A 12,249-nucleotide genomic window follows, 5' to 3' on the forward strand; every position below is an offset into this window, starting at 1 on the left:
GCTTGAGATCTCCTGCAGGCCTGTTGGATTGATTTGCAGAAGAATGGATCTCCATTTTCCAAATGAGCCTCCAATAGCCTTACGGGAAAGCACAGTTAAGGAGAATATAAATACAGGAAACTGGTGCAGAGAGGTCAGTTTGTCTTTACATTTTCAAAACCCAGATGTAATGTAAAAGTGTCTAATGTTATGTTGGCTTCCATTAAACTCCTCAGAACACAACATAATATGTAATAGAGGACAGTTTTAGGAACAATTCAAAGCCTTTCCCATATGAAGTAACACAGTGTAAAAGTAAATGGAAAGTTTCAAATTACATCCCTCAAAGGCTTGTGTTTAACAGAACTTATTGAAACATTTTTGTGTACAGAAAAGACATTCCTAGCCCCTGATCTCAGTACAGTTCAACATTTGGTCTACTTCATCTGTCCTGGGTAAACATTACACAGATGTCAATCTTCCATCAAATGTCCTTATAGAATTAATTCCATAATCCAGCATTCCCAGCAGAAAGCCACGCTCACAAAGAGAATGGGCTGGAGAATCGAGGCTACAATGTTGTAGCCCTATCTCTAGCTTGAGCTCTCTTTGAGGATCACTTCAAAGAGCATGGGATTGTGGAATTAGCCTTTGTGTGTCATGACTTAGAACTCTGTATCTCAGTCAAACACAGTTAAACATCACCTATTGAATCTAGGTCATTTGAGCATACATTAGGCTGGAGAAATGGCTCTAGGCTTGCCGTTTGTAACAGAGCACCAATTATCTGGGGCTTTTGTCTCTCAGTTACCACAATGGTCAAATACCATGGGGCATCTGCCATTTTGGTTGCACCATGTAATTGTCTTGCAACACTAAAACAGTAAGGTGGGGCACTTGTGGTTAGAATATCTACCACTGAACAATCTTACCATTCAGAAGGCAAAGTCTTGTTTCTCCTCAAATTTCTCCATTTCTCTCCTTGAAGGTGTTATACTGGGGTACAGTTCCATAGGCATTGGCATCCTTTGGTACCTGCCAAGACCATTCTTTATGTGTAAGCAGAGACATATATTTTCGACAGACTATTTGACCATCAGGGTGGAGACATAACAGGCAAGCTCCATCTTGACCTTACCTGGCATCCACACATTTACACTTTCCAGTAGTAGTCACTGTATGACAATCTGGGTAGGAACACTACTGATATTTCCTCCCTCCTAACCCAGAGGCATTGAGGCCATTTATATTGTTCCACCTGTTGCCTCAGTTGATTTCAATAAACTCAGCACAGACCAGGGATTGAACCAGGAACCTTCAGAAAAAAGCAAAATCTAATAGGTTAACGAGATTCAAGGAAAAATAATGCAAACTTCCATGAGCACAATGAATTAAATCAAAAGTTATGTGTGCAATTATGAATGGTTCTGGATTTTGATAGAACAAACCAATTGGTCTCCAAATTGAACCACCCAGATTGACAGAGGTGTTCAAAATTGCAGTATTTGCTATCCAAACGGTGTTGCCTAAAGTACTTTCAAATGAGAAAAAAATATGTCTATCCAAATATAGGTTATGGCTAGCTTTTCTTTGTAAAAATGATACAGATCAGCACAATCATGGCAGAAAAAGCAAAAAAGAATCAATCAAGAAACTGTATTATAACCAAATGTTGCTATTCTGGCTCATGTTAAACCACAAGAGTGGAAGGTAGGGGGTGGGATAACAGGAGAGTTTCATGTTTTGGTAAGCCCTGTTCCAATGATATCTACATATGAACATGTGAAAAGGAGAGGAAAAGACCATCAGGTCCATCAAGGCTGCCCCAGTCAGATATGTAAACCATTTACCACCCCTTTACTACACAATCTGTTTGGAGGAGCAAACATAAACAGAGAAAACAGCCTGTGGCCAATTTTCATAGAAGTTACATCATGGAAACAGGCCCTTCGGCCCAACATGTCCATGTCGCCCAGTTTATACCACTAAGCTAGTCCCAATTGCCTGCACTTGGCCCATATCCCTCCATACCCATCTTACCCATGTAACTGTCCAAATGCTTTTTAAAAGACAAAATTGTACCCGCCTCTACTACTGCCTCTGGCAGCTCGTTCCAGACACTCACCACCCTTTGAGTGAAAAAATTGCCCCTCTAGACCCTTTTGTATCTCTCCCCTCTCACCTTAAATCTATGCCCCCTCGTTATAGACTCCCCTACCTTTGGGAAAAGATTTTGACTATCTACCTTATCTATGCCCCTCATTATTTTATAGACTTCTATAAGATCACCCCTTAACCTCCTACTCTCCAGGGAAAAAAGTCCCAGTCTATCTAACCTCTCCCTATAAGTCAAACCATCAAGTCCCGGTAGCATCCTAGTAAATCTTTTCTGCATTCTTTCTAGTTTAATAATATCCTTTCTATAATAGGGTGACCAGAACTGTACACAGTATTCCAAGTGTGGCCTCACCAATGTCCTGTACAACTTCAACAAGACATCCCAACTCCTGTATTCAATGTTCTGACCAATGAAACCAAGCATGCCGAATGCCTTCTTCACCACACTATCCACCTTTGACTCCACTTTCAAGGAGCTATGAACCTGTACTCCTAGATCTCTTTCTTCTATAACTCTCCCCAACGCCCTACCATTAATGGAGTAGGTCCTGGCCCGATTTGATCTACCAAAATGCATCACCTCACATTTATCTAAATTAAACTCCATCTGCCATTCATCGGCCCACTGGCCCAATTTATCAAGGTCCCGTTGCAATCCTAGATAACCTTCTTCACTGTCCACAATGCCACCAATCTTGGTGTCATCTGCAAACTTACTAACCATGCCTCCTAAATTCTCATCCAAATCATTAATATAAATAACAAATAACAGCGGACCCAGCACCGATACCTGAGGCACACCACTGGACACAGGCCTCCAGTTTGAAAAACAACCCTCTACAACCACCCTCTGTCTTCTGTCGTCAAGCCAATTTTGTATCCAATTGGCTACCTCACCTTGGATCCCATGAGATTTGACCTTATGTAACAACCTACCATGCGGTACCTTGTCAAAGGCTTTGCTGAAGTCCATGTAGACCACGTCTACTGCACAGCCCTCATCTATCTTCTTGGTTACCCCTTCAAAAAACTCAATCAAATTCGTGAGACATGATTTTCCTCTCACAAAACCATGCTGACTGTTCCTAATCAGTCCCTGCCTCTCCAAATGCCTGTAGATCCTGTCTCTCAGAATACCCTCTAACAACTTACCCACTACAGATGTCAGGCTCACCGGTCTGTAGTTCCTAGGCTTTTCCCTGCCGCTCTTCTTAAAGAAAGGCACAACATTTGCTACCCTCCAATCTTCAGGCACCTCACCTGTAGCTGTCGATGATTCAAATATCTCTGCTAGGGCACCCGCAATTTCCTCCCTAACCTCCCATAACGTCCTGGGATACATTTCATCAGGTCCCGGAGATTTATCTACCTTGATGCGCGTTAAGACTTCCAGCACCTCCCTCTCTGTAATATGTACACTCCTCAAGACATCACTATTTATTTCCCCAAGTTCCCTAACATCCATGCCTTTCTCAACCGTAAATACCGATGTGAACTATTCATTCAGGATCTCACCCATCTCTTGTGGTTCCGCACATAGATGACCTTGTTGATCCTTAAGAGGCCCTACTCTCTCCCTAGTTACTCTTTTGCCCTTTATGTATTTGTAGAAGCTCTTTGGATTCTCCTTTGCCTTATCTGCCAAAGCAATCTCATGTCCCCTTTTTGCCCTCCTGATTTCTCTCTTAACTCTACTCCGGCAATCTCTATACTCTTCAAGGGATCCACTTGATCCCAGCTGCCTATGCATGTCATATGCCTCCTTCTTCTTTTTGAATAGGGCCTCAATCTCCCGAGTCATCCAAGGTTCCCTACTGCTACCAGCCTTGCCCTTCACTTTATAAGGAATGTGCTTACCCTGAACCCTGGTTAACACACTTTTGAAAGCCTCCCACTTCCCAGACGTCCCTTTGCCTGCCAACAGACTCTCCCAATCAACTTCTGAAAGTTCCTGTCTAATACCATCAAAATTGGCCTTTCCCCAATTTAGAATTTTAACTTTTGGGCCAGACCTATCATTCTCCATAGCTATCTTAAAACTAATGGAATTATGATCACTGGTCCCAAAGTGATCCCTCACTAACACTTCTGTCACCTGCCCTTCCTTATTTCCCAAGAGGAGGTCAAGTTTTGCCCCCTCTCTAGTCGGGCCATCCACATACTGAATGAGAAATTCCTCCTGAATACACTCAACAAATTTCTCTCCATCCAAGCCCCTAATGCTATGGCTGTCCCAGTCAATGTTGGGAAAGTTAAAGTCCCCTACTATTACCACCCTATTTTTCTTGCAGCTGTCTGTAATCTCCTTACATATTTGCTCCTCAATTTCCCGTTGACTATTTGGGGGTCTGTAGTACAATCCTATCAAAGTGATCTCTCCCTTCTTATTTTTCAGTTCTACCCATATAGACTCAGTGGGCGAACCCTCGGATATATTCCCTCTCACTACTGCCGTGATGTTCTCCCTAATCAAGAACGCAACTCCTCCTCCTCTCTTACCTCCCGCTCTATCTTTCCTGTAGCATCTGTACCCTGGAACATTGAGCTGCCAGTCCTGCCCTTCCCTTAGCCATGTTTCAGTAATAGCTATAACATCCCAGTCCCATGTACCCATCCATGCCCTGAGTTCATCTGCCTTGCCCATCAGACTTCTTGCATTGAAATAAATGCAGTTTAATCTGGACTTCCCTTGGTCTTTGCCCTGCTTTCTCAGACCATCTGTCCGGTCATGTTCTGTACACTCTCCCTTACTGCCTTTTGTTTCTGTCACCACTTTACTTCCCACTGACTTCCTGCATCGGTTCCCATCCCCCTGCCACATTAGTTTAAACCCTCCCCAACAGCACTAGCAAACACTCCCCCTAGGACATTGGTTCCAGTCCTGCCCAGATGCAGACCGTCCAATTTGTACTGGTCCCACCTCCCCCAGAACCAGTTCCAATGGCCCAGGAATTTGAATCCCTCCCTCTTGCACCATTTCTCAAGCCACGTATTCATCCTAGCTATCCTGTCATTCCTACTCTGACTAGCCCGTGGCACTGGTAGCAATCCTGAGATTACTACCTTTGAGGTCCTACTCTTTAGTTTAACTCCTAACTCCCTAAATTCAGCTTGTAGGACCTCATCCTGTTTTTTACCTATATCGTTGGTGCCTATATGCACCACGACAACTGGCTGTTCACCCTACCCCTCCAGAATGTCCTGCAGCCGCTCTGAGACATCCCTGACCCTTGCACCAGGGAGGCAACATATCATCTTGGAGTCTCGGTTGCGTCCGCAGAAACGCCTGTCTATTCCCCTTACAATCGAGTCCCCTATCACTATAGCTCTGCCACTCTTTTTCCTGCCCTCCTGTGCAGCAGAGCCAGCCACGGTACCATGAACCTGGCCACTGCCACCTTCCCCTGGTGAGCCATCTCCCCCAACAGTATCCAAAACGGTATACCTGTTTTGGAGGGAGATGACCGCAGGGGACCCCTGCACTGCCTTCCTACTCTTCCTCTGTCTGTTGGTCACCCATTCGCTATCTCCCTCAGTAATTTTTATCTGTGGTGTGACCAACTCACTGAACGTGCTATCCACGACTTTCTCAGCATCGCGGATGCTCCAAAGTGAGTCCATCCGCAGCTGCAGAGCCGTCAAACGGTCAAACAGTCGCTGCAGCTGGACACACTTCCCGCAGGTGAAGGAATCAGGGACACAGGAAGGATCCCTGAATTCCCACATCCCACAAGAGGAACATGACACAGCTCTGGGATCTCCTGCCATGACTTAACCCTTAAGTTAGCTTAACAACAACTACAATGTCAAGAGAAAAAAAAGGAAAGAAAAACTACTTACCACTCCCTTTAAGGAGTTTACTCCTTTAAATTATTCTTAATTTAGAGAATGTTAATTACACTAGGGACCTTGATTCACTAAAAAAACGTTACTTGCTATAAGACCTGCAGACCTTACCTTTCTTTTTACTTTCGTTACTGTCGATAAGTAGAAATACTCACCTGAACCTACTCACCAATCAGGTGCCTCCCCTGTGTCGCGTCCCTTTCTGATTCCTGACGTCACTTCGAACTCCGGCGCAGCTCCCTCTGCTCCGATCCGCTCCTCTCAGCTGTTCTCAGCGCTCTGAAATCCCGCCTTTTTATGGGACGCTCCCTCTGCTCCGATCCGCTCAGCTGTTCTCAGCGCTCTGAAATCCCGCCTTTTTATCCGATGCTCCCTCTGCTCCGATCCGCTCCTCTCAGCTGTTCTCAGCGCTCTGAAATCCCGCCTTTTTATCCGATGCTCCCTCTGCTCCGATCCGCTCCTCTCAGTTGTTCTCAGCGCTCTGAAATCCCGCCTTTTTATCCGATGCTCCCTCTGCTCCGATCCGCTCCTCTCAGCTGTTCTCAGCGCTCTGAAATCCCGCCTTTTTATCCGATGCTCCCTCTGCTCCGATCCGCTCCTCTCAGCTGGAAACCTTTGGGAAATTCCTCTCCAGCCGTTCCACGGCAATCAAGAAAGGTTCCAGGGGAAAATGGGATGGAAATTCCTTTAGGCCTGTTTTCAGATCTGAAATGGGAGGCGGGGATGGAACGCCAATGGGGCGAGCGATCAGGACCACTGTGGAGTCGGGGTAGCATTCCTGCTTCTCCTGGCTCCACAGGAATGTTTTTTAAAAACAAATCTTTTGGTGGTGGCCACTGCTGAGGCTACAGCAGCCTCTGAAGAATCCTGATCTTTGATGTCCAATTTGATAGAGCAGGCCTAAATCAGGCCCCTCATTAACATATATAAGGGGCATAGCGCCTGTTTTATGAGTCTGCCAGGGCTTTCAGGTGTCCTTTGAATGCAGGACATTACTCCCTGATATTAGCCCTCATTGCACTTGTTTTACACCTGTAAAATGGCCACAATGAGGTCCAATTTCTACCCCAATGATTGTTTTCACTTGTTAGTTAGGGTGTTTAGAGCAACAATAATGAAAGCTGTGGTAATATTAGTGATCTCTGATGAGCCAAGAGTCATTTGGTGTCATCTTATTACTTCTGGGTACAAAATGAACACCTGCCAAAAAGAAAACAACCCCAGACTATTGTTTGGCTTTAGAGAACAAAGGTCTAGTTTGTAGAAAATAGTTTAATTTACTTAACATTTGAACTTTGAAAATTCATTTTTGCACATATTTATAGTATACATTCAATGGCATTTAATTGCATCGTCCATTTGCCTCATCAAATGCTTTATTTGATTACGTATTCAGTGAATGAATACACAGACCTAATCTTTCCAAATGCCATTCATTCCAATGAGAAAACAATTCCAGCATATCTTGGCAGCCATGTTGCAAATCTATTCTGATTCTGCAGGGTGAGAGATACAGTGCTGCAGAAATGACTTGAACGCAGGGCACATACACCATAATATAAAGATACCACTAAGTTTCTTGGCATGACCATGCTTGCACTAGGATCAATGCAGGTCAGGGGACCGAGGCAACTTGTTTGGTCTTGGTTTCTGTGAGTTAATTAAGCCTGGGGATAGGGGGACGAGGCAATGATGGTCAACAATACCCACTAAATATTGCTGCTGCATCATTGTGCTCATGTCAGTTGGGTTGGTTGCCCTCCATAGGGGATCCGTTGTTTTTTCAGTGAGCATAAATACAATTTGGATTTGGTTTTCGATCTTATTTTGTGACCAGGCATGCATTTAAATGGTAAAACTACACAAGGAAATCTGTATATTAAAAATAAATTGCATCGGCAACTTTCAGCTCACTATCAAATAAACTTAATTGGAAGAGTGATTTTAGCACCCCCTTAGGTCAGATGGTGCTACTGCAGCACTTCATTAACCATTTTCATTTTTTACTGCGTTCTGAAAATATGCTAGCTTCTCCTCTTCTCTTATCCTCTCCTCTGTTTCCTAGATTATCTTAGCCCACTCCCTTTTACATTCATTAATCTTTGATCCTACATTCTAAACTGAGAGATTTTCTTTCATGCTGATACATGCCTACTGTTAACTATAAAGAAATACATTTTTAAAATGTTATTAAATATTTTCTTTGGTATTTTTTGGATCCTTATCCACCGTCAGCAGTACATGCCATTCCCCAACTGAGAGCAACAGGCGGGTAATCTGCAAAAACACATTTTTCCAATTCATCTTTTAAACTGGTGGACTCATTGATATGGTGAGGGCAACCAGGGTAATTCATCACCACTTTTATCCCCCTCCTTGTGGAGAAAAGCCTGGCCTCCTACTTAATGCCTTTCCCTGATGTCATGGCCAAAACCAGGAACTTGCTATGTGGTAAATCATAGGCGTGAGTCTGTGAACCATCAGCTCAGGGTGACATGCAGCAGAGCAGTGATGTATTTGTGCCAATGCATTCCCTCCTCCCCCAAATAATTTTCAACCCTTTAGAGCTCACTGAGATCTCCATGGGATTATAAACACAGCTACAAGCAGGTTTTACTACAAAAGATCTTACTTATTCTAAAACGTAGCAATATTGTGAGATATAGTTAGTATTGAATATTGCTTGCCACCAAATGTTGTTCACTTAAACAGCAATATTCACTGCACAGTAATTTACATGGAAATATTGGCTTGTGTATTCGACCAGTTAGTCTATAAAGGAATACGGTGGAAGGACTATCAAATAGCAAAACAACTCAACATCTGATCTAACATCATTTGGGGGTTGTCATAACGGTGATGTGAATTAAATGGTGTATGCTCACACTGATTCACACAGCACAACTCAGCATTTTTTCAGTTGATTCGCTATTTTCTACTTATTCTCCTTGTTGCGTAATTTAAAAAAAAAATTCACACCTTAGGTCTCTTCCTCTCCCATCTGCCTCCATTACCTTTACTTGGTTGAAAGAATAGGCAGGTGACTCAGTCCCATGCCTCTGGCAATGTTGTTCTTGAATGGGCTGCAAAAAGGTGCTGAGAGGGATTTTCCCCTGGGGTGATTTCCTTTCCTTCCATGTGGAGAAGCACCTGGCCTCCAGTCTGCGTCTGCATTTCTCCCAGACATCACGGCTGAGGTCAGAAGCAGACGAATGCAGACAGACGGTGGCCATGCAGAAAGAGGGGGGTTTCACCATCACTCCCCCTTTTAAAAATCAAATCAGAGGGTTATGGTTAAATTTAAAATCATTCTTTTTCTTTGTCTAGTTCTGTTGGATTTTTGGAACATTTTTGTTTAAATAGTCAGTACTGAGTGGTACTATTAAAGCAACTGAGGAGAAATGTTCTTTACATTTACATTTAATCTACATCTTTCATGTAGATTAGTAGTCAGTGAGGTTAGTGATGACAATATTGGAGTATGAAAGATTCGCTCTGCCTGCCCTGAGTGAAAACTAATTAAATAATTCCAGATCAAGGATCATGTGGGCCAGGTGCTGGCAGCTCACAGTTTCAGGAGATTACTACACACTGCAATGTGAATATTTCTTGGGCTCTCTCAGTGGCTCAACTGCCTCCAAATTTCCAGCATCATTTCTGAATTTTCTCATGGCATTCTAAGTCAGTCGAGTTATATTCCAGGTTGATGTCAACTTTGGGAAAAATGTATCATATATGCTCCAAAAGCCAAGTTTTCGTGCTTATTCAGGCCAACCTTAATGGCAAGCATCCTGCATGTGCACCCATACAATGTGAATACATTCATGTGCTTGGGCAGGACATTTTGGATAGCATAGCACAAAGAACAACAACCCTGATAAAGTGTCCCTGAAATGGAGGTTTAAAATTTCAGAATTTTGCCAAATAAGTGACATTTACAACCACTATGAAAACACTATGTCCTGTTGTTGCATACCGATCTGGAGCTAGATCCAGGCGGCTTGGTCTTATTTCGCTCAGAGCAGGGACGTTCACCCTTTTGGAGTTGGGAGCTGGATACAAGTGTCAAAATCAGTGAATGGGCCATGTATGATTCCATAAGCCCCACTTACAAAAAAAGCAAGACTTGCCCCACAATCAAAAAGCAAAAACCATGCAAGGCCTCGTATCCCCCTTTCACCCATTCATCCACCACCCTACTTTGCCCCATCCTCTGCCTCCCTCAAAACCTGGTTCTTTTGCTCTCTTCTCTTCTCATTTTTTTCTCTGTCTTCCTATCCCTCTTCTCTCTCTCTCCCCTCTGTCTTCTCTCTCTGCCCTTTTCTGCCCCTCACACTGCATTTTTCTCTTCTCTGTCCTGTCCTCTCTCTCTCTCTCTCTCTCTCATGCTCTGCTTTTCTCTCTTCCGATTCTCTTTCTTTCAGGTCCCAGTATATTCCTTTATTTTCGGAGACATAATCCCTACTTCAATAGATGTTCCCTCTGTAACCATGAGCAGCGGGACAGATCTAGCTGGGACCATTAAAAACGCACAGGGTGTGGGAAAGAATGGTTCAGCTATTTAAAATGACCAGGCCTGAAGCATTGGTAAATGCTACTTCCTGATTGGTTGAAATCCACCAATTAGGGAGCAGCCTTTTCCAATCCTCTGGGCCCAGGAACTTTACACAGCTTGAATGTGTTTAAGTCATCTTTGTGCACAAGTGCAAAGAAGAAGGGAACCGACAGGAGATTAGCAGGCTGGTTCAAAGAAACTCGTGGGCCACATTTGGTCCCCTCTTGGACATCATTGACTTAGTACACTCAACAGCAGAGAGAAGCTGTTCTGGTCAAACAAAAGGAAATAAAACTTTTAATCCTGTTTGACTGTGAGGAAAGAATCACTGATGTAAAATGTCAAACTTTTTATAAACATAATTGTCATGAACTGTTTGCAGAAGCTTTAATTGTCCCCTTTTGTTCCAAGTATTTGTTATTTCCTAAGAAGAGCCTTCAGAAAGCTTTCACATGCAGCTTTTCATTGAATCCCATTTCACGTCACTCTGTCTGATGTATTTCTTCTTTTCTGGCAACAACTTCCTTTCTTTTAACAATGTAAATACAATTGGTTTTACATGCTTTTTTTCATCTAATTGGCAAAAAATATTATTTGTGCATTGACTTTGATTGAAGAAGTGATAAATACAAAACATGTTCGATATTCACAAGCTTGTGAGTAACATTGGTTTATTCTTTCATTTGCAATCTGCTATTGCCTTTCTCTCTTCTTTCTTGTTGGATTTGGCTGTATTGCAGCCCTTCCTAATCCTACTAATTCTTTATTCTCTTCCAAAATTAATTTTCTCTGATTAAAGTTCCAAATGAAAAGTTAATTTAAACAAGTTTAATGGAAGTTGTGTTTATTAAGTTATGATTAACTTTAACATTTTTGTCCAGTATTGCCTCCCTTCCCCAACATTAACCCACAAAGCAACTTCCTGATTTCATCAATGTTGTAGGGGAAGGTATTGAGCAGAGCTGAGGCACTTCTCCAATGAAGGAAAAGAAAGGTGAGCTACTTTCATAGAAGCTCTCATTTACTTCCGATTTTGCAAAACTTACTAGGGCCGATTTTAACCCTGCCCGCCCGGTGGAAAATGAGCAGGTGGGCAGTCAAAATGGCTGCAACAACTTACTCCCACCGATCCTGCTGCCTTCCATAGATTGCAATCTTAATCTCCTCTATTGAGAAGGCGAGAAGGCAGCAGGATCCTTCTTTAAATATGAAGATCAGGCTCCAATGATGTAATCGGGGCCTGACTGCAATTTTAACCCAAGGCCTGAGCAGGGAAGCCGTCGTGGCTGCACTGCCAGGCCAACCTGGCGGCAAGAGGAGCCGAGGCTAGAAAAGGCCCAGAAAGATCAGCTCATTTTTTGTTTTCCTTGTGGCCCAGGAGTGCTCCTCTGGGCCCCACAAGGAAAATTTTGGCCTCCCCTGCCCTGGGCTTCCTGGGCCTCCCCTGACCTGCCGCCCGAAATCCCACTCCCACCCGCCGGCCTGCTAGCGCTTCTGCCGGGTTGGATGGGTGACTGACAGGTCTATGCAGATGAGGCCCAGAAGGGCCAGATGGTTTGCCGTTTGCCTCGGCCCATACGACTCCTGCCGAGAGTTAGAATCGGTCCTAGTGTGTGGCCCAACAGTTGTGCTGCTGGGATAAGGGAGCTGGGTCAGAGACAATGGCCTCCTGGAAACTGAACTATGTGAGCACCAATATAAAAGCAGTTTTAGAGGATCATAGAATCATATTCTATGAGCCAATCCATGCT

Source organism: Heptranchias perlo, chromosome 9 (genome assembly GCF_035084215.1).
Source record: "Heptranchias perlo isolate sHepPer1 chromosome 9, sHepPer1.hap1, whole genome shotgun sequence".
Lineage (NCBI taxonomy): Eukaryota > Metazoa > Chordata > Chondrichthyes > Hexanchiformes > Hexanchidae > Heptranchias > Heptranchias perlo.